The sequence below is a fragment of the Dermacentor albipictus genome, chromosome 7 (genome assembly GCF_038994185.2).
Source record: "Dermacentor albipictus isolate Rhodes 1998 colony chromosome 7, USDA_Dalb.pri_finalv2, whole genome shotgun sequence".
NCBI classification, from domain to species: domain Eukaryota; kingdom Metazoa; phylum Arthropoda; class Arachnida; order Ixodida; family Ixodidae; genus Dermacentor; species Dermacentor albipictus.
In genome coordinates this window covers 126911949-126935895 of record NC_091827.1, presented here as the reverse complement: position 1 = coordinate 126935895, position 23947 = coordinate 126911949, and the positions used below count along the sequence as shown (strand labels likewise).

At 44.1% G+C, this 23947-nt stretch overlaps 1 protein-coding gene across 8 annotated transcripts in view; it reads left to right on the top strand.

Moving 5' to 3' along the window:
* LOC135907090 (Kv channel-interacting protein 4-like) overlaps positions 1 to 23947 on the top strand; it is a 431449-nt gene that overhangs the window by 128729 nt on the left and 278773 nt on the right. For 2 of the 8 annotated variants that reach the window (XM_065438756.1, XM_065438755.1), the window contains exon 1: positions 297 to 462. The exons of 3 other annotated variants lie outside the window; for them this stretch is intronic. The gene's annotated coding sequence lies outside the window, so the exon portion shown is untranslated. Of the gene's footprint in view, positions 1 to 296; positions 463 to 14246; positions 14439 to 23947 lie in introns of those variants that run through there. 3 more of the 8 variants (XM_070522695.1, XM_070522691.1, XM_070522694.1) reach the window with 2 other exon arrangements.

Below are 23947 nucleotides of genomic sequence, written 5' to 3'. Positions count from 1 at the left end.
CTTCCCGAGGAATATGTGTGGATTTCCGTAACATCGCGTCGTCGTGCTTCAGGTGACCATTTTCTTTTTCAGTGTTGTGTAAAACTTTCGCCGATTTAGAGAAAACGATGGGCGTTCTATTTGCCACGGCAGAGCGGCAAGGAAAGCGGTCGTCGAGCACGGCAGACACGCTCCCGGAGGGCTGAACGGGCCCGCGCCGGTTGCCTGGAGACAGGCCATCGCGAAAAACACGCGCGGTGTGTTCGGCTGGCATGCAACGGGCCGGCCCGATCGTTGTGGCTGGGTCCAGAGACACAAATTGGCCTTGCCCATTGGATAGCGTCCGCCGGTCGTGTGAGCGCTGTCTGCCGAGAGCAACAGCAGCGGTTCGCGCGCAGCGCTTGCTAATCTAGCCTTTGCAGCGTTGCCGCCTACAGTTTTCCGTGCCGTGTTTTGTTGGTTTCCTCACCCAGTGTAACAGCGGTGAGTATGCCACTTTTGCCACAGTTTTTTCTCGGTAGAGATTCGCTGCAGTCGTGAAAAGGCGCCGCGCTGTTTCCAGAGATGTATTTGTTGAATCGCATCGTTTGCTCCAGTGCGATATTCCAAAGATGTAAATGGGCTAGTGCGGCCTTTTTTGCATTTGAATGCAATGGGTACGCATTTATTCGAGAATCGTCTCCTTTTTTTCCCCTCGTGGTTTCGCAAACACATTCACGACCGTGAGATCCCATAGTAAACGTAGTACCGTAGTAACGCTTGGCTGGGCTCAGAAAGATGTTGATAAACGAAGGTTTGGTGGCGATGATCTTTGTATAAATTTTAGTATGTTTTCCTGCTTTCTTACAAAAAACAGCGGAAATAACCGAGGCATTTGCTCTACCGTTCCTACTTTTTTAAAATGTGATTGTATCATTTTATAGGCACATTGGTGGCTTGTCACGGTCTTCAATGTTGTTTGATTTTCACAAGAATATTGTTCGACTATGAACAGACGTGTCATTCGCTGCGTTCGGGTTGCGAGCCACGGGAATAGCTCAAGTGAAAATGAATGAACCACTGGAGCAGCATGAACCATAGCTGTAGTGAACATGCTTGTGTCGTGGAAGCATGTATTACGTGCGGGTACAATCTGTGTTTTACAGTGCCACAAGCATGTGGCATGAGATTTTCGTGCACCTTGCGGTTTTATTAACTAATAATAGAGAAATTTTCGACAATTCTACTTGTGCGCACTTTTTCCCTTCACTCTTTGTTACGTCCCCCTCCCTACTCCCACGCCTACACATTAGAGCTAAGGAGCTGTCAGCATATAAAGATCCAGTTTACGTATCGTTACAAAATTTAACAAAGACATGACCAGCATACGTTATAAATGCGTTTCCAGCTTGAGCAAACCTAGGGACCAATTTTCGGTTACTTCTAACGTATCGGTCTTATTGAAAGTAAAACAGCACTGTAATATTCTCATTATCTAAGATTCACGATAACACTGACATCTTACAATAGAGACACAACAAAGTGGTTTCAAATGTATACCAACAACTAGGACAAACTATGACAAACAGTCCTTAATTTAGAGACTGCCGTCTTTCATAAATAACCTTATTTCTGAACATTTAGAAGCCTCTTGCAACTCAAACGCTCAAATTATTCTTTATTGCCAACGAGAATTGATGTGTGGGGATGAATATATATTACCATGAACATGTATATATATCTGATAGTGTAGAAATATTATGAAATGAGCTGGTTTCGCTCTAATTTTTTGCGTTTCTGTATAAGTGTTTACAATGATGTATGGTTGTATTTATTGTCTGTACGATTTCTTTTAGGCTTTATGGTATATTCTTTATATTACTTGATGTACTCAATTCAATTCAATTCACTTTATTTCAACAACAAAATGTTGAGGGCCGCGAAGAAACAGCCATTTGATGGCTTAGCGAGGTCCGCAGCCATTTTCAACAGGCAACGACAGAGCATAAAGTGAGGTGTTACATATTCAGCTAGAATCCCCTAAGTCAGAGTAACATGATTGACAGACATAATGTATGTATATATGTATATATATATATATATATATATATATATATATATATATATATATATATATATATATATATATATATATATATATATATATATATATGTACACAATAACTTCAATTGAATCAGAATCTATCTATATATATGGTACATACTGGCACGACTCACGAGCAGCAGGAACTGATAAAAAAGGGCAGGACACTTTAGTTGCAAGCCAACTGGGAAACGATGGTGCAGGGACCTCTTCCGCAACGCGCCAGATCTTCGTCTTCCTCTAGGCGCTCTACTCTGCTGGATGTGGCATTCGCCTCCCTCCAGGGAGAGCATCGTCCCGATACTCACCTAGCGGCAGGAAGATGTGTCGGATGAGGTGTGGGCACTTCATTCCGAACAATAGGGCTTCATGCGCACAATGTGAACAACTTCTGGTGGACGCTGCCTCGCCCTAGAGGAAGCAGGACTGTCAGGGACAACCTCATAGTTCAGGTCACTGAGGCTCCGTAAAACCTTGTACGGATCGAAGTACCACCTGAGTAGCTTTTCTGAGAGCCATCGCCGACAGATGGGACTCCAATCCCACACTTTGTCACCTGATTGATATGTGATGTAGCGGCGCCGTAGATTGTAGCGTCGAGCGTCGTAGTCCTGTGGTCGGGCGATTCTGATGCGGGCGAGTTGTCTCGCTTCTTCAACACGTTGAGCGAAAGCTTCAGCATCCGTGCCTATATCACCACAGTCATGTGGCAACATCGCGTCGAGCATCGTCGTCACTTCACGGCCATGAAGAAGGCTAAATGGTGTCTTTCGCTTTGTTTTCTGCTGAGCAGTGTTGTAAGCGAATGTGATGTTCGTTAGAATGTCATCCCAATTTTCGTGCTCCACGTTTACGTACATACTCAGCGTGTCGGCGATAGTCTTGTTCAAGCGTTCTGTTAGGCCGTTCGTTTGCGGGTGATGGGCTGTGGTCTTTCGGTGAGCCGTGCCACTGAGGCTAAGCACTGTCTTTAAAAGTGAAGCCGTAAAGGCAGTCCCTCTGTCCGTTATCACCCCTGGTGTACCGTGCCTCAGAACCACGTTTTCAATGAAGAATCGCGCTCCTTCGACTGCGGTGCCACTTGGAAGGGCTTTGGTCTCTGCATAGCGTGTCAGGTAATCGGTGGCAACTATTACCCACTTATTGCCAGTATTGGAAGTCCGGAATGGTCCGAGAAGGTCCATCCCAATTTGGGCAAATGGGGTCGTGGGCACCTGGACTGGTTGTAGTAGCCCAGCTGGTTTCATATGTGGTGGTTTGTGTCGCTGACAATTGAGGCACGAGCGCACGTAATGTTTCACTAAGGTGGCAATCCTTGGCCAGCAATATTTTTCCTTCACTCGGGCCAGTGTTCGCGGGTAGCCGAGGTGGCCAGATGTTGGTTCATCGTTGCAGGTTTGCAAGACCTCATGACGGAGGCATGTTGGGACGACAAGTAGGTGGCTGCTTCCGCTTGCATAGAAGTTCTTGTAAAGAACATCATTACGGAAGCAGAATGATGGCAAGCTCCTTGCACATGTTTTTGGTGCGCGTGTAGTCCGGCCTTCTAAAAATTCAATTAGCGGAATCAGTTCGCTGTCTTCCCGCTGCTGACGAGCAATAGTGGCTTTGTCTAAACGTCTACAAAAGCCCTGTCTTCGTCATCTTCTGTGACTTCCTGCTCAATCGGTAACCTTGAAAGGCAGTCGGCGTCGGAGTGCTTTCGTCCGGACTTGTACACTACTGTCATTTAAAATTCTTGAATCCTTAGGCTCCAACACGCTAGTCGACCGGACGGATCCTTCAAGTTCGTCAGCCAGCAAAGTGATTGATGATCGCTGACAACACTGAAGGTACGACCATAGAGATACTGCCGAAACTTCATAACTACCCATACCACCGCAATGCATTCCTTTTCTGTGGTTGAGTAATTACACTCAGCACGTGATAGCGTCCTGCTTGCGTATGCAATGACTCTCTCGGCTGGGTCTTGCCACTGTACGAGCACAGCGCGGAGACCTAAGTTGCTACCGTCCGTATGAATCATGGTAGGAGCGTCCCCGTCAAAGTGAGCCACTACAGGAGGTGTTTGCAGGCGCTGTCGGAGATCGTTAAACGCTGCTTGTTCTTTTTCGCCCCATACGAAGGCAATTTTTTCTACTGTAAGGCGCGTTCATGGTGAAGCTATATGGGAAAAATTGGCTATAAATCTTCGGTAATACGAGCAGACACCTAGGAAACGCCTCCCTGCCGTCTTATTTGTTAGCGTTGGGAACTTTGTAACGGCCGTGATCTTGTCGGGATCAGGGCGGAAACCTTGATGACTCCCAACATGTCCTAAGAAGTGGACTTCCTCGAAACCAAAGTGGCACTTTTCTGCCTTCAGTGTTAAGCGGCGGACCGGATCGTTTGTAGAACTACCAGAAGCCGTCTCAGGTGTTACTCAAACGTTTCCGAAAAAGCTATGACGTCGTCGAGGTATACTATAGGCATGTCTGCCATTTCAGGCCTGACAGAAGCATATACATGAGTCGCTGAAAAGTTGCTGGATCTGGCCAATAACCGAAAGGCAGGACCTTGAATTCGTAAAGCCCATCATGCGTCACGAATGCAGCCTTTCCTCTGTCTCTCTCGTAAATCTCGATTTGCCAATAGCCACTTTTGAGATTCATCGACGAGAAGTAGCTGGTCGCAGCCTGTCGAGGGAATTGTCGATACGCGGTAAAGCGTCTTTCTTTGTCACCCGGTTCAGCATACGGTAGCCGACACAAAAACGTAGACTGCCGTCTTTCTTTTTTACTATCACTACCGCCGATGCCCATGGGCTTTTTGATGGTTAGATAATGTCGTCGTCGAGCATTTTATACAGTTGCTCTCGGATCGCTTTGCGCTCTTTTGGTGTTACATGATACGGGTTTTGTTGGATTAGTCTCGCTGTCTCTTCCGTGATAATCCGGTGCTTCGTTAGTGGCTTCTGACTACCTCTGGATGTCAACGAGAAGCAATCGCGAAACTGGTGAAGCAGGTCCACAAGGCGCTGCCTTTCCACTGGTGATAAGCTCGCGCTCACATCAAGAGCAGGTAACGGTGGCGCAGCATCTTGCTCTCCTTGTTGTAATGCAAATCATTCGCCGAATTCCGCAATCTCGTCGAGGTAAGCAACAGCGGCGCCTTTTGCAATGTGTCGTCGTTGCTTGCTGAAGTTTTTCAGCAGTAGTTCTGTTTCCCCATGCATTACTTCGACGAGACTTCTGGGCGTGGCAAAACCTTGAGTGAGCAAAAGCGTAATTATCTGCTCCGCAATACCTTCCCCATCGTACTCTTTGTCGCGCCGGACGGAAGCAATACGGCAAGATAACAGTGGTGTGGTTACGTCGTTTATGCTTAGCAAGGACTTGCGTTGTAGTTCTGCATTGTCGTCCCCAGAAAAGAATAGTATACCTTCTGGTATGTTGATCACAGCGCCGTACTCGCGCGGTACATAGGCTATTTCGAGCCCGCACAAGGACAACCTCCAGTCTACAGCGGGAGCGATAATTACGACCTCGACAAGCCGATCACTATCACTGAGGTGCAACAAGCACTCCATGCACTCACACGAAACACTAACCCAGGTAAGGACAAAATAAATAACAAGCTCCTGCGCAATCTGGATGATGGCTTCATTCAATCTCTTACTGACCTCTTTAATCATCACTGGGAAGCGGGTACACTACCAGCAGACTGGAAGCACGCGGACATCATACTCATTCCGAAGCCAGGCAAACTCTCCAGCTTAGAAAATATGAGACCAATCTCACTGACTTCATGCCTAGGCAAGCTTCTGGAACATGTCATTCTGAACCGGCTTCAACCTTACCTAGAATCCAGCGACCTCTTTCCTGAAACACTGTTCGGATTCCGGCCCCACCTTTCTACCCACGACGTCCTTCTTCAGCTGAAGGAACAAATCCTTGAACACATCTCGCCGCACAACACCGGAGCGATTTTAGCACTCGATCTCAAAGGCGCTTTCGACAATGTGGCTCACCATATCATCCTAACAAACCTAAGCCTCACAAACTGTGGTCGTAATACTTACAATTATATACGCGCCTTTCTAAGCAACCGCACGGCCACAATAAGCATTGGCTCACTCAGAACCCCGAGGTTACCTACCCGCAACACAGGAACCCCACAAGGTGCTGTTCCATCACCCACCCTTTTCAATATTGCTATGATGAAATTACCTGACAAACTCAACGCAATACCAGGAATCAGGCATGCAATATACGCCGATGACATCACTATCTGGACCACCGCTGGTTCTGAAGGAGAGAAACAAGGCGCCCTTCAACAAGCGACCGACATCATCCAGCAATATGCAAAAACAAGTGGTCTCCGTTGCTCCCCCGAGAAGTCAGAACTATTAGTCGTTCGACAGAAATCTCGAAGAAAACTCAATGAACTACCAAACATCACACTCACCCTCGACGACAAAGAAATACACACAGTAAACCGCGTCCGCATTCTCGGACTCCACATACAACAGGACGGCGGAGGCGCATACACCATCCAACGTCTCAAGCAGGCCACTTTCCAGATCATGCGAATGGTCAGCCGTATCACCACCAAACAATACGGACTGAAAGAAGACGACATATTACAGATAATACAGCTCGTCCAGGCCCTGATAATCAGCCGCATTGCCTACGCTGCCCCATACTTGCCCCTCACTCCCAAGGAAATAGATCAATTAGGCGTACTTCTTCGGAAAGAATACAAGCAAGCGGTCGGCCTAGCCCCGGGAACAGCGACACTCAAGCTTGAAACCCTAGGAGTCCGTGATACTATAAGAGAAATTATAGACGCCCACCTCACAAGCCAACGAGATCGACTAGCCTTCACACCAACAGGAAGAACAGTCCTAGCGTGCCTAGGCTACCCCACACACAGCAAAGGCCACGAACAAGCGATACATCTGGCCCCCAACTTCCGGGAACACATCAAGGTAGCCCTTATCACCAGAAGCATGCACCCGGAACATCATGCCGATCGTCGCCAAGCTCGCGCAATAACTCTACAGAGAAGATATGGCAGTCTCCCCACCACACTATACACAGATGCCACGCAGTACCCCCAAAAAGCAGCCATGACGGCTAGCGTTGTCAACTATAACCTACAAGAGGTGGTCTCGATGATGGTCCGCACTGCCAGCGCCCTCGTAGCGGAGGAGACAGCCATCGCCTTGACCATCACCTCTAGTCTGACCAAAGAGTACATCACAATTATTACCGACTCCCAGGCAGCTTGCCGTAGCTACGCGAGAGGTCGAATATATTCAATCGCCCACCGACTCCTCAAACAAGCCTCCGAATTCCCGGAAGTTGAAATAGTGTGGACTCCAGGGCACGAGTCCCTCCGTGGAAATCAGCGTGAGCACGCTGTAGCCCGAGCTCATGCTTCCCGAGCGCCACAAGAGAGGGATACGGACGCATCCATGGAGCCCGTACCTTTACAATACAACGCCATACTACAACACCACAGATTGAACAGACGACAATACCCACCTCCACACAAGACCCTCTCACGTGAAGACGCCGTAACATGGAGACAAATACAAACCAATACATGCCCACATTTAAGCAGACTACATGCAATCCACCCTGCACTTTATTCATACAAATGTTCCCTTTGTAATGATTGCGCCTGCCTATATCGCACCACATGGGCGTGCCCCAACGTGAAGGCGGCCCCGCAAATACCCAACCCCACACCCGAGCAGTGGGGTAACCAGCAGAAACTTGTGCGGCGGGCCCGGGAGACAGCAAGAGCCGCAGGAGCCCTGGACTAAGGGCGCCTCCCGCACAAGCAGGAAGACACCTGCTTGTCCTTTCTTTTTTTAATAAATGTTTCTCCTGCTCCTCCATATCTAAGATTGCATATTTGCAACAGTCGGGGAGAATAACAAAATTTGCGACCAATGACGAATTCCTTAGGTTGACGCTTGAAATACACTTGCCAGTCGGTGTCAGTAGCTGGCCACCAGCACCTCTAATGTGCGGCCCTGGCCATTCCATTTTCACTTTCAGAAGTCTGTCCGCCAGTTCTACAGTTACGACTGAAAAGTCCGCGCCAGTATCTATGAGCGCCATCACTTCGTGGTCGTCAATTTATACAGTAACATCGGCGCTACCAATGTCGTCTGTCGTCAAATCATCCGGCTGTATCGGCTTCTCGTTCGATGGCAATGGGGGATTTTCGACACTTCGACGTGTGGCAACCTTCTGCCCTGAGGTCAAGGCCTTCAGTTTCTCCGGCGTGGGCTGGGAGATGGCCCTTGGGCCACATCAGTGAAACTCCGTCTTGTAGCTGGAATACCACGTCCCGGATAAGGGGAGCGCGACCGATAACGGGGAGTATCGGCTTGCCAGCTCGTTTAATTCGCGTCGATGTTGGCTCGCCTGCCGTGAAAAGCACGACGAGAAGCAGTGGATAGGAACGCTTGGTACCCTTCGACGCGATAAGGGCAATGAAGGCAAATGTGGCCCGCTTCCCCACAGTGGAAGCACAACGGCTTGTAGTCTGCTGTGCACCAAATGTCGGTTCGGCGAAGCGGTGGTCACGTCGGTTGTTCCCTATGGTACCAAGGGGATGTCGGTGCAGACTGCTGGTGAAACAGCGGCGTCGGCATCGCAAGTGGCGGTCGACGGACAAGATCTGCGTAGCTGGGCTACGACGTGTGGGGATTTTGCTCGAGAGTCCCAAACGCTTGCTTTCAGCCACTTCAGCCACCGACGCAGCTGTGCATTCATTTGGCGTGGCAGTGAGCTTCTTAGTTTTTCCCTGAACAATTTCGCGTATCAGCCGGCGCAAGGAACCCTCGTCTGTGACCGTCACTGCTGCGGCGCTTGCCGGCCCAGTGCTGGTGAGGCGACCATACTGGCGGCTGCGTAGGTGTAACGCGCGCTCTATGGCCGTCGATTCTTTAATAAATTCATCGAGGCTCGTCGGCGGGTTCCGCGCAACACCGGCAAACAGCTGCTCCTTTACACCGCGCATGAGGTGGCTGAGTTCTTTTTGCCGCGGTCTGCACGATGATAAGGACGAGCCATGTCCTCAGCGAACATGGCAACAGTTTCATTGGGCTTTTGAATCCGTGATTCGAGGATACGCTGCGCGTAGTCTCGCCATTCAGTGCTCCCGAACGTATGGAAGAACTGGCGGTGGAACTCCTCCCAGCTTGGCCAGATTCCCTCGCGATTTACGAACCATGTGCGGGCTTACTCTTCAAGAGAGAAATACACATGAGATAGCCTCTGTCCTGCATGCCACTCATTATACTTGGCTACGCGCTCGTATTCCTCGAGCCAGTCTTCTGCATCCTAGTAGGCGTTGCCGTGGAAGCTCACGGGACATCGAGGAGTCAAAAGAGTCACCTGTGCAGGGACTGGGTCTGCCATGGCTAGGGCACTCGTGGTAACAGGCAGACTTCCTGGTAGGGGACTAAATTCTGGGCTTAAGCCTAGTAGGCGACGGCTGGCGCGGTGAACGGGTGTTTCGACACGCGGAAAACGTTCTGGGCTTGACGGGGGCTGTTGAAAGGCGTCCCAAACATTTACCTAGCGCCTCCACCAGTGTCACGATTCACAAGCAGCTGAAGCTGATAAAAAATGGAAGGACACTATAATTGGAAGCAAACTGAAAAACGAAGATGCAGGGACCTCTTCTTCTCTTCCCCAGTGCACGAGATCTTCGTCTTCTTCTACGTGCCGCATACTGGATGTGGCAATATAGCACTCACGTACTAGTGAAACGGAAAAAAAAGAATTGAAAAAATTATTAATGCACATTATACATATGTGAAATCGACAAATGCGTCATACAATGCATACTGCAATGCACATTTCGGCAAATACACTGTTACAAGAAAAACACATTTTTTCCTTTTTGTGGAAACAAAGAAAAGACAAAGAAAACCACTACAATCAAAGTTATGGAGTGTAGATTTTGTTTAGACAAGACGGTAATGTAAAGCGCAACATTTGGTTTGTGTAATTAGTCCTTGCCCGTGGCATCCCCCAGAGTTCGCAACTGCGCGTATTTAGCTTCCCATCTCTGCGTTTCAGGTTCGAGGTAGTATTTAACGGGTTAATATTTCTGTTAATACCTATCAATTATACCGGTAGATTAGTGTTTGCTCATAAATATCGGGCATAGGATGTAAATTCAGTTTCTCGAAAAGTGGGCGCGTATGTGTGTTGTGGGGAACATCCAGAATGCAACGGACGGCCTTTTTTCTATTCTGTGTAATGTGATGATATTAGAAAGTGTCGTAGTACCCCAAACAAAATGACAATAGCTACTTTGATGGAGAAGCAATGACTTGTATAGGAGAAGCTTGATGCTTTGAGGGAGGAAATATCTTAACCTGCACGAAGTTTCACTCACACGGGATATTTTAGCAGCTACTAAATCCACATGCATGTTCCACGAGATATGTTGTTCGAATGCAACTCCAAGACATTTAACAGTAGGCACAATCGGAATAATGACATTATTAAGTTGTAATGTTAAGTCTGTAATTACATTACAACTTCTCGATCGGAGCAGAACAGCTGTTGTTTTCTTCGTATTTATACTAAATGAATTTGCGGTAGACCACGAGCACAGTTTTGTTAGTGCCTCATTGGCGATACCGATAGCCTCTGTGGAATTCGGTGCGGTAACCACAATTTTTGTCGTCCGCGTGCACAATAAATTTCACATTATTATCAACGGTAACTAAATCATTAATATAAATACAAAAAAGCAGGGGCCCAAGGATACGTCCTTGTGGCACTCCCGCGTGAACTGGTTTTAAATTCGACACATATCTCTCTATGGTCACTTGTTGCGCACGGTGTTGAAGATACGACTGTATTAATTCAAGAAATACGCCACTAGAACCATATTGTTCTAGTTTGTTGAGTAGTGTAGCATGATTTATACAATCGAACTCCTTCGACTAATCAACAAAGATACCCAGAGTACATAATTGCTGTTCAAGCGACTGCAATATAATTTCCTTTTGCGTAAGTAAGGCAGTTTCTGTCGACTGCCCTTTAAATTATGTGATTTTACGTGCCAAAACCACTTTTTGATTATGAGGCGCGCCGTAGTGGGGGACTCCGGAAAGTTCAACCACCTGGGGTTCTTTAACGTGTACCTAAATCTAAGCACAACGGTGTTTTCGCATTTCGTCCCCGTCGAAATGTGGCCGCCATGGCTGGGATTCGATCCCGCGACCTCGTGCTCAGCAGCCCAACCCCAAAGCCACCGACCAACCACGGCGGGTGTCGGCTGCCCTTTCACAAAGGCACACTGTATACTAGTGATCAGGTCGGGTTTGATCAGAAAAGATGTCATGCGGGCATTTATTAATTTTGCATTTATTGCATTTGCATTTATTGCATTTATTAAATGGGCAACACCGACATTGGTTGGTAATTTGTTAACTAGTTTCTATCACCACCTTTGTACAAAACTACTAACTTCGCAACCTGAAGTCTTTTCAGGAACGAGCCTCTAGAAAATATCAAGTTGAATATGTGTACTTATGCAGGTAGAATCACGTCAAGGACATGCTTATTTGGCATGATCTCGAATCCGTCGACTTCACAACATCTGCTGTTCTTGATAGACAAAGAAGTAGTAAATACCTCATTTTCCGTAGTAGGCGCTAAACATACAAATTGTTTAGCCCTACAGCCAAGGTAATTCAAAGAACTAGGGTCAAGAGTACTGTTTACTAAGCTCTTAAAATAGTTAATAAATGTATTTGCAAGCGTCTCATTTGATAAAACTTTTCACCTAATGTGATTTCTCTTATAGTCGTGTTCCTATCTCTTCGTCCAAGAAAACCATTAATACGCTTCCAGACAACATCAGATTTCTTTAATACGTCATCATTGAGCAAATTATTCCATACTGTCTCTTCTCTATACGCAAAAGACTAGTGGCTTTGTTCCTTTGTACCTTAAATTCATGCAAAGCTTTTTCAGTCCCGGTGTCAATAAAAGTTTTGTAGAGGTGGTTTTTGGCGCGAATTTTACGGATACACTTCTTATTTATCGTTGGTTTATTGCCTTTACGTGCTGGTTTAACTACTTTGTATTTGAAGCATTTATCATAGGTATCCTTAAACTTAGCGCAAAAGTATTCATAAGCAGTTTCTGCATCACTGGTATGCATCAGTTCTGACCAATCTATTAGCAATATTGCGCCAGGAAAATACTTCAGGCTTTGCATATTGACATCACAAAATATTTGTGGGAAACGGGGTTTGCGTGTTGAATATGAACACTTGGTCATGAAAAGAAATATTGGAAGCTAATCACTTATATAGGCACTCACAACACCTGATAAAATATTAGAATGGAAGATGTTGGTTGTGAAGACGTCAAGTAATGTCGATGTATCTGTTGAAACACCAGTTGGACTACTTACAACATTTTCAAAACCATTTATTCGATTGTCTTGCTAAGTTCTTCTCGAGAAGTAGAAGCCATTAAAAAATCAATGTTTAAGTCGCCTGCCAGGTTATATATGTGCTGCACTGCTGCCATAGCAAAGGAGTCGGGTCCCCTGCCAAGCTCGTCGGATTATTTTGTCACGGCTCCTACATTGAAGGAACTGAAATTTGAATTTCACAATAATGAGATGTTTGAAAGAATCAAAAAGCAGCCGAGGCAGTGGAGAACGTTCATTCCAGTGGTACAACCATGGCCACCTAAGTTGCCGTGCTCGAACACCCAAGCGAGATTGTTGCATGTTGTGAGAGGGCGTCGCCTGTCTCGATAAGCCTCACCAAACCCCTCTCCAGTTACCAGCTGAAGTCATATGTCAGACACTGGAATAGTAAAAAATGCCTCCCCAACAATTCATATTTCCTGCTAACATTCTGGGGCCGAATTCACATAACGTATCCTTCGCAAGTACTCTTTTCCACTAGCCAGCCGGTTTCGCTGATGCTATGTCCATCATAAGGATCGGAAGAAATTTTCTCTTACAAAGAATTCTAGCTTACGGGCTTTATTGAATACGGTCCTTCCTTTTAGCGTCAAAAGGAAGATCGTGCCGGCATAAAGTTTAACTGTGCTCTGCGCTGCAAGGCTTTCTTGTTTTGCGAAGTTCAAAGTAGAGCATATATGTTGGTGAAGCTGAACAAGGTGTTCCTCCCGCAGCGCATTTTATACAGTACACCATCAGAGCGTTTGAAAGAATGAACCGCAATTCTCGAAGCCTTCGCAAAGCTGTTGCAGTGTGTCCAGATTATTGGACACAAACAATCAGTAAAACCTGGCTGGTTCATTTCTGTACATTTCTGGTGTTAATAAATTATTCATTGGCTTTACACACGGACAGCCATCCTAGGAGATTTTTAATTTCTGCTAGTTACACTTTCATAGTTTGATATTGTAGTTTATCTAGTATTACAACGGTATAGGCCTTTTCAAGCCAGATAGGCCCCATTTGCAGGTCGTAATGACTCATTCATATTCCCAGGCAGCACACCAGCATTGGTCCAACCATGGCCCAATGCTGGCAGAAATTGGTACCAATGTTGGACCAATGTTGGCATATTGGCAAAGTGCAACCCAATCCAATGTTGGCCCAGCGTTCAAGCCAAGATTGGACCAATGTTATGCCAATGCAGCAGCCATTGTGCTGCCAGCGTAGGACCAACGTTAAAGCCAAGATTGGACCAATGTTATGCCAATGCAGCAGCCATCGTAGGACCAGCGTTAAAGCCAAGATTGGGCCAATGTTATGCCAATGCAGCAGCCATCGTGCTGCCAGCGTAGGACCAGCCTTAAAGCCAAGATTGGACCAATGTTATGCCAATGCAGCAGCCATCGTAGGACCAGCGTTAAAGCCAAGATTGGGCCAATGTTATGCCAATGCAGCAGCCATCGTGCTGCCAGCGTAGGACCAGTGTTGAGCCATATCGTTACCAATATTAATGCCAGCTTTGAGCCAATGCCCTTTGCATGACGAATATTCTAGGTATGCTGGCTTTAGAGCACGCACATATTCTTACCGCAAACATTTTGCTAGCGGCATTTTTTGTAGCAATTGTCCCCTTACTCTCTTCCTCAATAGCAGCTAGGAAAGCTCGACAAAAAGATGTCAAGAAGCAGAAGTCATATATGACTGCAAATAATAATAAAAGAATACTGAAATTGACGTTTATGACAGTTTATTTGCGAATAAATTTTCACAAACAGGCATTTTCCGTGGACCTAGATGGGTGACGCTCGGTTATCTTCAAACAGTTTATTTACAGGCACTGCCCTCAGGATAGGAATTGGGCAAGGTGCCGAGGACGGTGGGCTGGCCAGGGGCTTCAGGGCATGGAGCTGACGTCGGTAGGCAGGTTTGTCAGTGCTTGGATGACAGCGGGCTTATCAGGCCCCCGAGGACCACGATAACGCGGTGGTTTCGTTGATATTGCCACCATATCCGATAGGGACTTCACCATTACTTGCAGGAAATGTTTGCACTGTAAAATGAAAAGAAACAATGTCAGAGATGTTGGTATGACAAATGTATGATGGAGAGTTTTCATTTGAAAAATCGCCATACTGCAACAATATTATAAGTCTGAGCAGAGAGTTCGAAGGGGTGAATCAAGAAACTTTCTTGCAAGAGATTTGTCAAGTAACACTTCTTAATATTTCGACATATATGGCATACCTTGTACAAGATGTAACGTAACACTTAGAACAGACATAAAATGCGCAGTCCGCTTTGTTTACAGCTCACACTTAGTCAGCGTAGCACTTTAAAATTAAAAATTGCAGCAAAACCTGCTGCAGCACAAAAAGCCTAGTTTCAGACAGTGTAGACACAATGCGGCCTTCGTGCGAAATTTTTAATGTGGAAACCGAGAAGTTCCGTCAAGAAACACTAGTAAAAGAAGCATTTATTCGAAAAGAAAGAAATACTGTCAGCTGGAAATGATGCTTGACCTATACCAGTGAGAAGAAGCGTGGTTCCTCGGTATCACTAGCAGGATCAGGCCGCACGCGTGGCTTGATAAAATCATAGTCCTGGAATTTGGGTGAAATTCACAGAGATTTACACGTGGTTCTACTCCAGGCACTATTCAAAGGCTGCAAATAAAAAGAGCTATTTAATTACAGGCATTCTACATTAGCCAGGCCTGTTTCAGTAATATATATACCGCGTGATATTGCTTGGGTGATATAGCTTGGGTGATATTGCTTCTGATAAAACTTATAACATGCGCAAAACAAATGCACTCACCATTGCATGATCCATGCTTCTTTGTATCTGAGTTCATCCCACATCGAAGACGGTGCCCACGAGCGCCGACTTCTTTTCTAATTGTTGTTTCGCCTATATTAATTCTAACACTCACAAAAATTCGTGGCCACATTGCTGCGTATTTCAAGATGTAGGCTTCTCAGTAGGAATGACGACAGCAAGCGAGCATTTTTCACGAGAGGAGTGCGCTGGCAAGAACGGACGGCAAGCACTCAGGTGGTGTTGCACCCAGTCGGCGTGCTAGCGACGCATAGAAAGAAAGAGTGAAAGGAAAGGGTGAACGAAGAATACGGCGTAAACGCCACTTTCCCCCGCTGGACCTAGCCCGAACGGGTTTTGGGGTGGCAGCGATGGAGGGCGACAAGGAGGACAATAGTGACCCCGCCGCTTTCCCCCATGCTTCCGAGAGCACCCAATTCGACACAGCAGCTTATGGCTGTCTGAACGCTTGACTGACAGCATTGACCAGGCTCACCTGGGTGCGTGAAGGAGAGGCAAGGGGGGGCTGAAGGACGGAAAGCTAGGCCGAAAAAAAAAAATCCGGAATGCGCCGTGCCTACTAAAGGCAAAGACAAGAGGTTGTTGACACGCAAATTCCAAAACGTGCAATTAATTTTTTTGTCAGGGGCATTCATACAAGGAGCTTACTACACATGCACGAACAAACAAATATATTAGAATAGGAGCATGATGTCGCCGCAACATGCCATGCATGCTAAACAAGCAAACAATAGTTTCACTAATGCATATGCACTCCATCTCGATGCAATATAAAACGGTTCCATCAGCTCTGAGGCACTGTAATTCTCGATTCTCCTCAGAATCCTGACCCACTAAAGCCGCGGAGCGTACATGCAAAAAATACAATGCGCAGGCAAATTCGCAATACCGTTGCTTCTTATGGAAAGCTCAAGTTCTTATTCACGATCAATAAAGCAGTGGCTAAATTTATGCGACTTCCCCTGCTTGCTACGTGGTACACTGGCTTTTCTCTTTAGGGGACACATTTCGGTAAAGGAGAAGTGCAATAATGGCGGTGTACCATTCATGGAGTTGACATGAGAGAACATATTTTTGGTTCCTGCGCAGTGTGCCTGTGATCAGTGCGTTAGTTTTCAAAACACGTTGTTCAATCTCAGCAAGTCGTAGAGCACTAAAAGCCGACAAGGCGAAAATTAGCTTATTACGGGCCAATGTCCTCCAAAGAAAGCCAACTACTAACCCATATTGGCAAATCCATACCAAAGTCGGTCCAATAATTCCCGCCTTGTTGAACGGCAGTGCCAATATTGTTTACTGACTGTGTAAAGTGGACCAACATTGGATCTCTATCAGAATGGCACAGCCAATATTGTTTACTTACTGTGTAAAGTGGGCCAACATTGGATCTCTATCAGAATGGCACAGCCAATATTGTTTACTGACTGTGTAAAGTGGGCCAACATTGGATCTCTATCAGAATGGCACAGCCAATATTGTTTACTTACTGTGTAAAGTGGGCCAACATTGGATCTCTATCAGAATGGCACAGCCAATATTGTTTACTGACTGTGTAAAGTGGGCCAACATTGGATCTCTATCAGAATGGCACAGCCAATATTGTTTACTGACTGTGTAATGTGGGCCAACGTTGGATCTCTATCAGAATGGCACAGCCAATATTGGCGCCACGCTGTTAACCTTAGGCCAACATTGGGCCAGGAACCAGAATGGCACTGCCAATATTGGAACCACGCTGTTAATCTTAGGCCATCATTGGGCCAAGAAGTGCCAATATGTTTCCAACGTTGGCCCAACCTGACGTGCCGCCTGGGTTAGTAATACTTACAACTGATCGGAAGAGCACACAGGCTTGGCGGGTATACTTGGAGTAAGTGGAGACCAATTATTGTCACATTTTCTTGTTTCAAGCTCAAATACCAAATACTCCTCAATAATTGCGAGCTGAAAGAATGAAAGATTACCGTTAGTGATGACTATTGGCCAGCTACTCGTCTTGCTAGGAAAAAAAAAAACTGGTTGAATTTGGCAAAACCCAAGCTTTAACTTTCAAGCTTCGCTTCAACAAACTCTACATAAACGAAAAAGCGTTAAACCCACAATCGTTACGCCTACAAGTGTTCCACCTACAATCGACTCCGTGCGTGAAATTTCTAAAGCCTTCGCGCCATCGGTTGAATCCTGCCATGCATCGGCGCCACCCGCCACTGAATAGCACTGGTTGAGGGGCTATGGATCAAAGTTACCGGTCAGTAACAAACTTTCGCTTTCATTCACAAATATCTGAAGCATACTTCAAAAACGTGATATCTTTGCTCTACTATCGATGCATCTGGCACTGTCCCAATCTGTCTCACTGAAACGTGGTTATCCGCGAAGATTGATTGTAGCGAAATGTTCCATTGTAAAAAAAAAACGCTATAAAATTTACAGGTGTGACAGCGGTGGCGGAGGCATGCTTATAGCAGTTATAGTAGTCTTTGATGCTGCTTTGTCTTTTCCCATCCACCTTACTAACGATTTGGAACATTTCTTGATTGAAATACAAACGTGTTCTAAAAAATTATTAGTGGGCGTTTGTTATCGTCCGCCCTCCTGTTCACACACCTTTGTTGACAACCCTCATGATAATTACAGTGCGGTATCCGAATAGCCCGTTTCTTTTGCGAGGTTATTTTAATATTTTAATTTCCGTAATATAGTATTGTCTAATGTGCATTGCTATTGCCATCCTTCTTCACGTGAAGACGACAGATTTTTCAATTTGTACAATGGTTTCAACTTGTCCCAGCTGGGAATGCCAGCCACTCGAATTACGTCTACTACTTCTAACAACCTCGACTTAGTACTACACCTGATCTTTTCCATCCCATATCGTGCCTCCCGTGGCTCACCGATCACTTACTAGTTCATTTTTCTTTGACTTCTACCGTGCCTCACAAGAGTAACCACAAAAATTATAACCGTGACAATAAACACGCTGATTATGATGCTGTTAATCATGAGCTCTCTGCTTTTTCATATGCTTACGTGCTCAAGTTTTGGGGCCTCTCCGTGAATACTAACTGGTATCTATTCAAAGAACAAGTTTCATCGCTCATCGAGAAATACGTTCTACGCACGGTCATTGCATGAAACTGGCAATCGCCATAGTTCAGTGAATTATTAAAAAAGACTGTGTAATAGGAAAAAAACGCATTTTTCGGTCCGCAAAGCTAGCTGGTACTCAAGAACGTTGGGCAACTTATCAGGTCATGACTATATAGCCAATAAAAACAGCTCTCAAGCATGCAAAGAATTCATTTTTCAGTAGTATATTAGCACCACTTCTAATCCTTAAGCCTAGGCAATTTTAGAGCGCAGTCAACCAAAGAGAAAGTTCAGCTATCACCCTTATAGACTCAAGCGATCAACCAATCCAACTTGATCAATGGGCAAATTATCGTAACTGTGTGCTTGTCTCTGCCTTTACCAAAATGTGTATTCTATAACCCCCACCTATCCTGGTACAGAGGTTTTATCGATGGATCCTATTGTCTTTGGTATTGCTGGCCCAGGTAGAACAATAGCTAAGTTAAAAGTTTTATCATGTGGGGCTGATAATATCAATTCTAAGTTTTTAATCAGGAATAAAGTTTGCAGTGCTATAGTACTTTCCAATATATTCCTACAATCGCTTCAGACAACCTGCACTCCGGAAGAGTGGAAGGTGATTCCCTTGTACAAGTCTGCGGAAGGCCATTCACCATATAATGATTGGCCCATTTCACTTAAGTGAATTCCATATAATGTTATGGAACATGTCATTTAGGCTCACCTTGCAGCCTTCCTACAGTCAAACGCCTTTTTTATAGAGCAGCACGAATTTCGCAAGCCACCTTCTTGTGAAACTCAGCTTTTATCATTTACACACGATATAAATTCCATACTTGACAGAGGTTGCATAGTTTACTGTATATACTGTATATTCCTACATTTTTTTCAAAGCGTTTGACCAGGTTTCTTATCAACTGCTTTTTTTTTTAACTGAGTAAACTTAACCTTGATCCTGACGTTCTTGAATGGCCGCATTCTTTTCTCACTGGTCGTTTACAATTTATGACAGCTAATAACACTTCATCTATCACTTCTACAGTTGAACCAGGTGTGGTACAAGGCTCTGTGCTGGGATCTTTGCTTTTTCTCATGTGTATCAACGACCTGCCTGATAGGGTATGCTCATCAGTTAACGTTTATGCAGACGACTGTGTCATATACCGCGAAATTAACAGTGATGTAGGTCTTCAATCCGATATCAACCATGCTCTTGACTGGGCTAAGACGTTGAACATGCAGCTATACATTAACAAACGTAAGCACATGCGTGTTTCTCGTCATAATTGTACACTGCCCTCATACCATGTTAATACAAGGAACCTCGAATCTGTGTCCTATTACAAATATCTAGGCGTATTTATTTCTTCTAATTTTTCTTGGAATGTGCATGTCGACCCTGTAACCCACAACGTTATTCACATGCTGGGCTACATACGCCGCATTTTTTTATCTTTCTTCTAGTTCTGTAAAACAGCTACTCTCTAAATCATTAGTTCGTACTAAACTTCAATATACTGCGTCTGTCTGGTATACCAGTCCAGAAACGCTCATGTATCAACTTGAATCTGTCCAGAACCGGGCGGCCCCCTTCATTCTATCTAATTATCTCCGTAACTCCAGCTTCACAACTATGAAAGCAAGCTTATCATTATCGCTGCTATCATAACCTAGAAAAATATTCCGCCTCTGCCTGTTCGCCAAGATATCATATGACAACCCCATTCTGAAAAATAAATTGATCAGCCCCCTTGTTGAGTTTCAGCTTGCATCGACCATCGTCATAAGTTTGGTATTCCTTCATGCCACACCAACCATTTTTACAATTAATTCACCCCACTACGTCAGCAAGTTAGAATCACCCTCCCCGATCTGTAGTCGAAATATCTGATAATTCTAAGTTCAGACCTGCTTTAACTAATCTGTTGTTGTAATAAACACAAGGAAATGTAGCATTGTCATCCTCTTTATATTTCGTTAGCCCATTTTCGATTTCTTTTTACTTTTATACAAATTAGTTGCTGTATTCTTTATTTTCCACTTTATCGGATGTACCCACTCCCCTCTGTAAGCCCTCCAGCCCTGAGGGTAATGAACTAACTAACTAACTAACTAACTAACTAACTAACTAACTAACTAACTAACTAACTAACTAACTAACTAACTAAATAAATAAATAAATAAATAAATAAATAAATAAATAAATTTCAGACTTCGGGCCTAAGTTCGTGCAATACACTGATCTTAGCAATGTGTATTCCTGATGCCCAGAAATCAACTTCAAATCAATCCTTGAAAAACAACATTTGTACTATTATAACCTACAAACAGCGATTTCTTCTTCCATAACTGTCTCGTTAAATACTTCTTGTATACCGACATCTGATACGGTTGAATTCCTGGGTGTTACGCTCGACAAACAGCTTAAGTTCAATAGCTATGCCAAGTCGCTAATAAAAAAAGGTTTCATTTGGCATCAGCATTCACATTAAAACACGTGCATTCTTCCAACCTCCTGTGATTAGATCATTGTATAATGCTTATAATAATAGTCATTTATCATACTGTTTATATTTATGGAGTAATACATATGCCATTCATCGCAAACCACTTGAACGTCTTCAAAATCAGACAATAAAATTAATGTCTTTTACCTTATTCCGTTGCCATTCTTTACCTCTCTATCCACATCTTAATGTTTTACCCATTGAACAGCTGTTCTATCAAAAGTTCTATCGTGAACTATCATTAGACAACCTTTCTTTTGATAACCACAAGAACAAAAATAAACTAAGTTTTCAGAACGCGATAATCTTCTCTTACCTAAATTCAGATGCAACTATGAAAAATTTACGCTTCGCTTCTATGGCATTTCACTTTGGAATCGCATCCCTGTTAATATTAAGTAATCTCATTCATTACTATTAGCAGAAGCATCTTTTCATTTGTCAGAAATACATTTCAATAATTATTGCATTTTCTTTACATTACTTTTATTATTGTATCGTTAGGCTTCATATTTCTCTAAAACAGTTTGTAGTTTTCTTTGGTGGTAATATGTAGAAGAGCCAAATTTTTTGTTACACATTACTAGATATTCCTCCTTCTGATTATTTATTGTGATATTGCTTAATAACGCTGTTTTAATATTTATGTAATTGTTTTCTATTTATTATTACTTGTTCCGTACGAAATCTATTTCTTGACGTTTTTCTTTTCCTTTTTTGTTTTGTTTTTTTGTTTGCCCTCTATTTGCTGCTCTAATACTCTTCGGCAACCACTAATGATAGGAGGTCCCCCTGGCATCTTCTCACTCTGGAACCTCTTGATGCTGTATACAATATGTAACCCCGTTCCTTGTACATGCAATAACAACAAACTTGAACTTCATCAACATCAAAATTTTAAAAAATCACGCAAGCAAAACAAAAAGGGGAGGAGCTCATGGAGCAGGTTTATAGGACACATTTTTAGTGCACCCTGAACGCACATCTTTTAAGAAACATGGCCGTAATTTCGAATGACCTTTAACCTTTAGGCGAAGTCGACAAGCACAAGTGAATGTAACGAAAACTATACTGGCAAGCAACAGATCTTTAAAGATTCTTAGTGACTCTTTTAGTGGCAAGAAGACTATCTGAATAAAGTCGTTCGAAGCAAGCACTCTTCTGTTTCAGAATCAGAATCAGAATCAAGAATCAAGAAGTCTTTATTGAGTAACACAAACAAAATGTATACACAGATATTTGGACCGATAGCCAATGAGGCTAGTAAGCGGTCCAATACAAAATAACATATAGGACAGCAATCACAAACACATTGAAGAGAAACTAACTTTGTAGCCCTGCTTCCATTCCCAAAAAATGTTTCTTGCATGTCAGTTTGAAATTCCTAGCTTGCTTTACTTCAATTGGCAACGAGTTCCAAATTTTCGCTCCTGTAAATTCTATTCGTCTTTCTCCGTACGCATTATGGCAAATAGGAAGGTTAAAATTGCCATTGCTGGCTTGTCTAGTGTTGCGGACGGGAATACTGAATGCACCAAGAGGTAAGGGGTAGTTGGTATTTATAATATTATTAACCATAAGAGCTATTTTGTAATCGCGTAAGGTTGTGAATGACATGATTTGCATTGCGTCAAAAATGTTATTGTTAGAACTATTCGAAGAAGGTAATCCCATGGTTTTCAAGGCACGTTTTTGTAGTCTTAGCAATGGTGTTAAATACGTTTTGTATGTGATTCCCCATGATTCACTGCAATAACTGAGATGACTGTGACATAATGAAAAATACAGTGATCTAAGAATAGCAGGTGGAAAGTGCCGCCGTGCCTTAGACAAGGTAAAACAACCGTGCGCAACCTTTTTACACACACTGTGCACCTGTTCCTTCCAAGACAAGTGGCAGTCGAACATAACCCCTAAATATTTAAAAGAAGACACACTATCAATAACATTGTTGTCAACACATATAGAAAAATCACTTAATTCAATACACTTTTGTTTTGAACGAAAAATAACATATTTAGTTTTTTCAGTGTTTAAAGTTAGATGATTATTACGAAACCAGGTCGAGATACGTTGGAGTTCATTGTTAATAGGATTTTCTATTGATTCAAGTGAGTTGCCAGTAAAGATAAGTGCAGTGTCATCCGCATACATCAAAATTTGAGAACACTGTATTGCATTGGGGAGGTCATTAATAAAGAGCGAAAATAAAAGCGGTCCCAGAACTGACCCCTGGGGTACACCACACGTAACAGTTTGGTATGCAGACTTGAACTGTTTGAGGACAACTTGCTGCTGTCGTGAAGAAAGATAACTTTTAAAGAATTCAAGGGCCCCGCTACGCACACCATATGCTTCCAGTTTCATTAAAAGAATGGAGTGTGAAACTGTGTCGAAAGCTTTTTTGATGTCTATAAATACGCTTACAGCAACATTATGGTTATGAAGAGCAGATAGGATAAGCTGTGATAGAGTAACTACAGCCGTGGACGTGGACCTGCTAGAAACAAATCCGTGTTGCTGAGGACAAATAATATGATTAACATCAAGAAAGGTTTTCAGTTGGAAAGCAATTAATTTTTCAAAAATGGTATTGACGACACTCAGTACAGATATTGGCCTGTAACTAGACGGGTTGTTAGGGTCACCAGTTTTAAATATCGGAACAACTTTTGCAACTTTTAAAGTATCGGGGTATAAGCTAGAGTGTATCGCATGATTGAATATTCTGCACAAAGGAACACAAAACAAATCAATGTTGTCCTTGATTACCTTAGCCATTATGCCGTCTGGCCCGGCCGCTTTATTCGTGGGCATGTTCGCCACAACACTTGCAACTTCATCGCTAGTAATGTTCGAGAAACTGAATTCATTATTAATACATCGAGGTATGTCGGATGTCACTGAAGCTAAGGGAGTAGGTTGCGCACTGTTCTGACCGTATGTTGTGAAGAACTGATTAAACTGGTCAGCAGTCTCTATTGACAAGTTGACA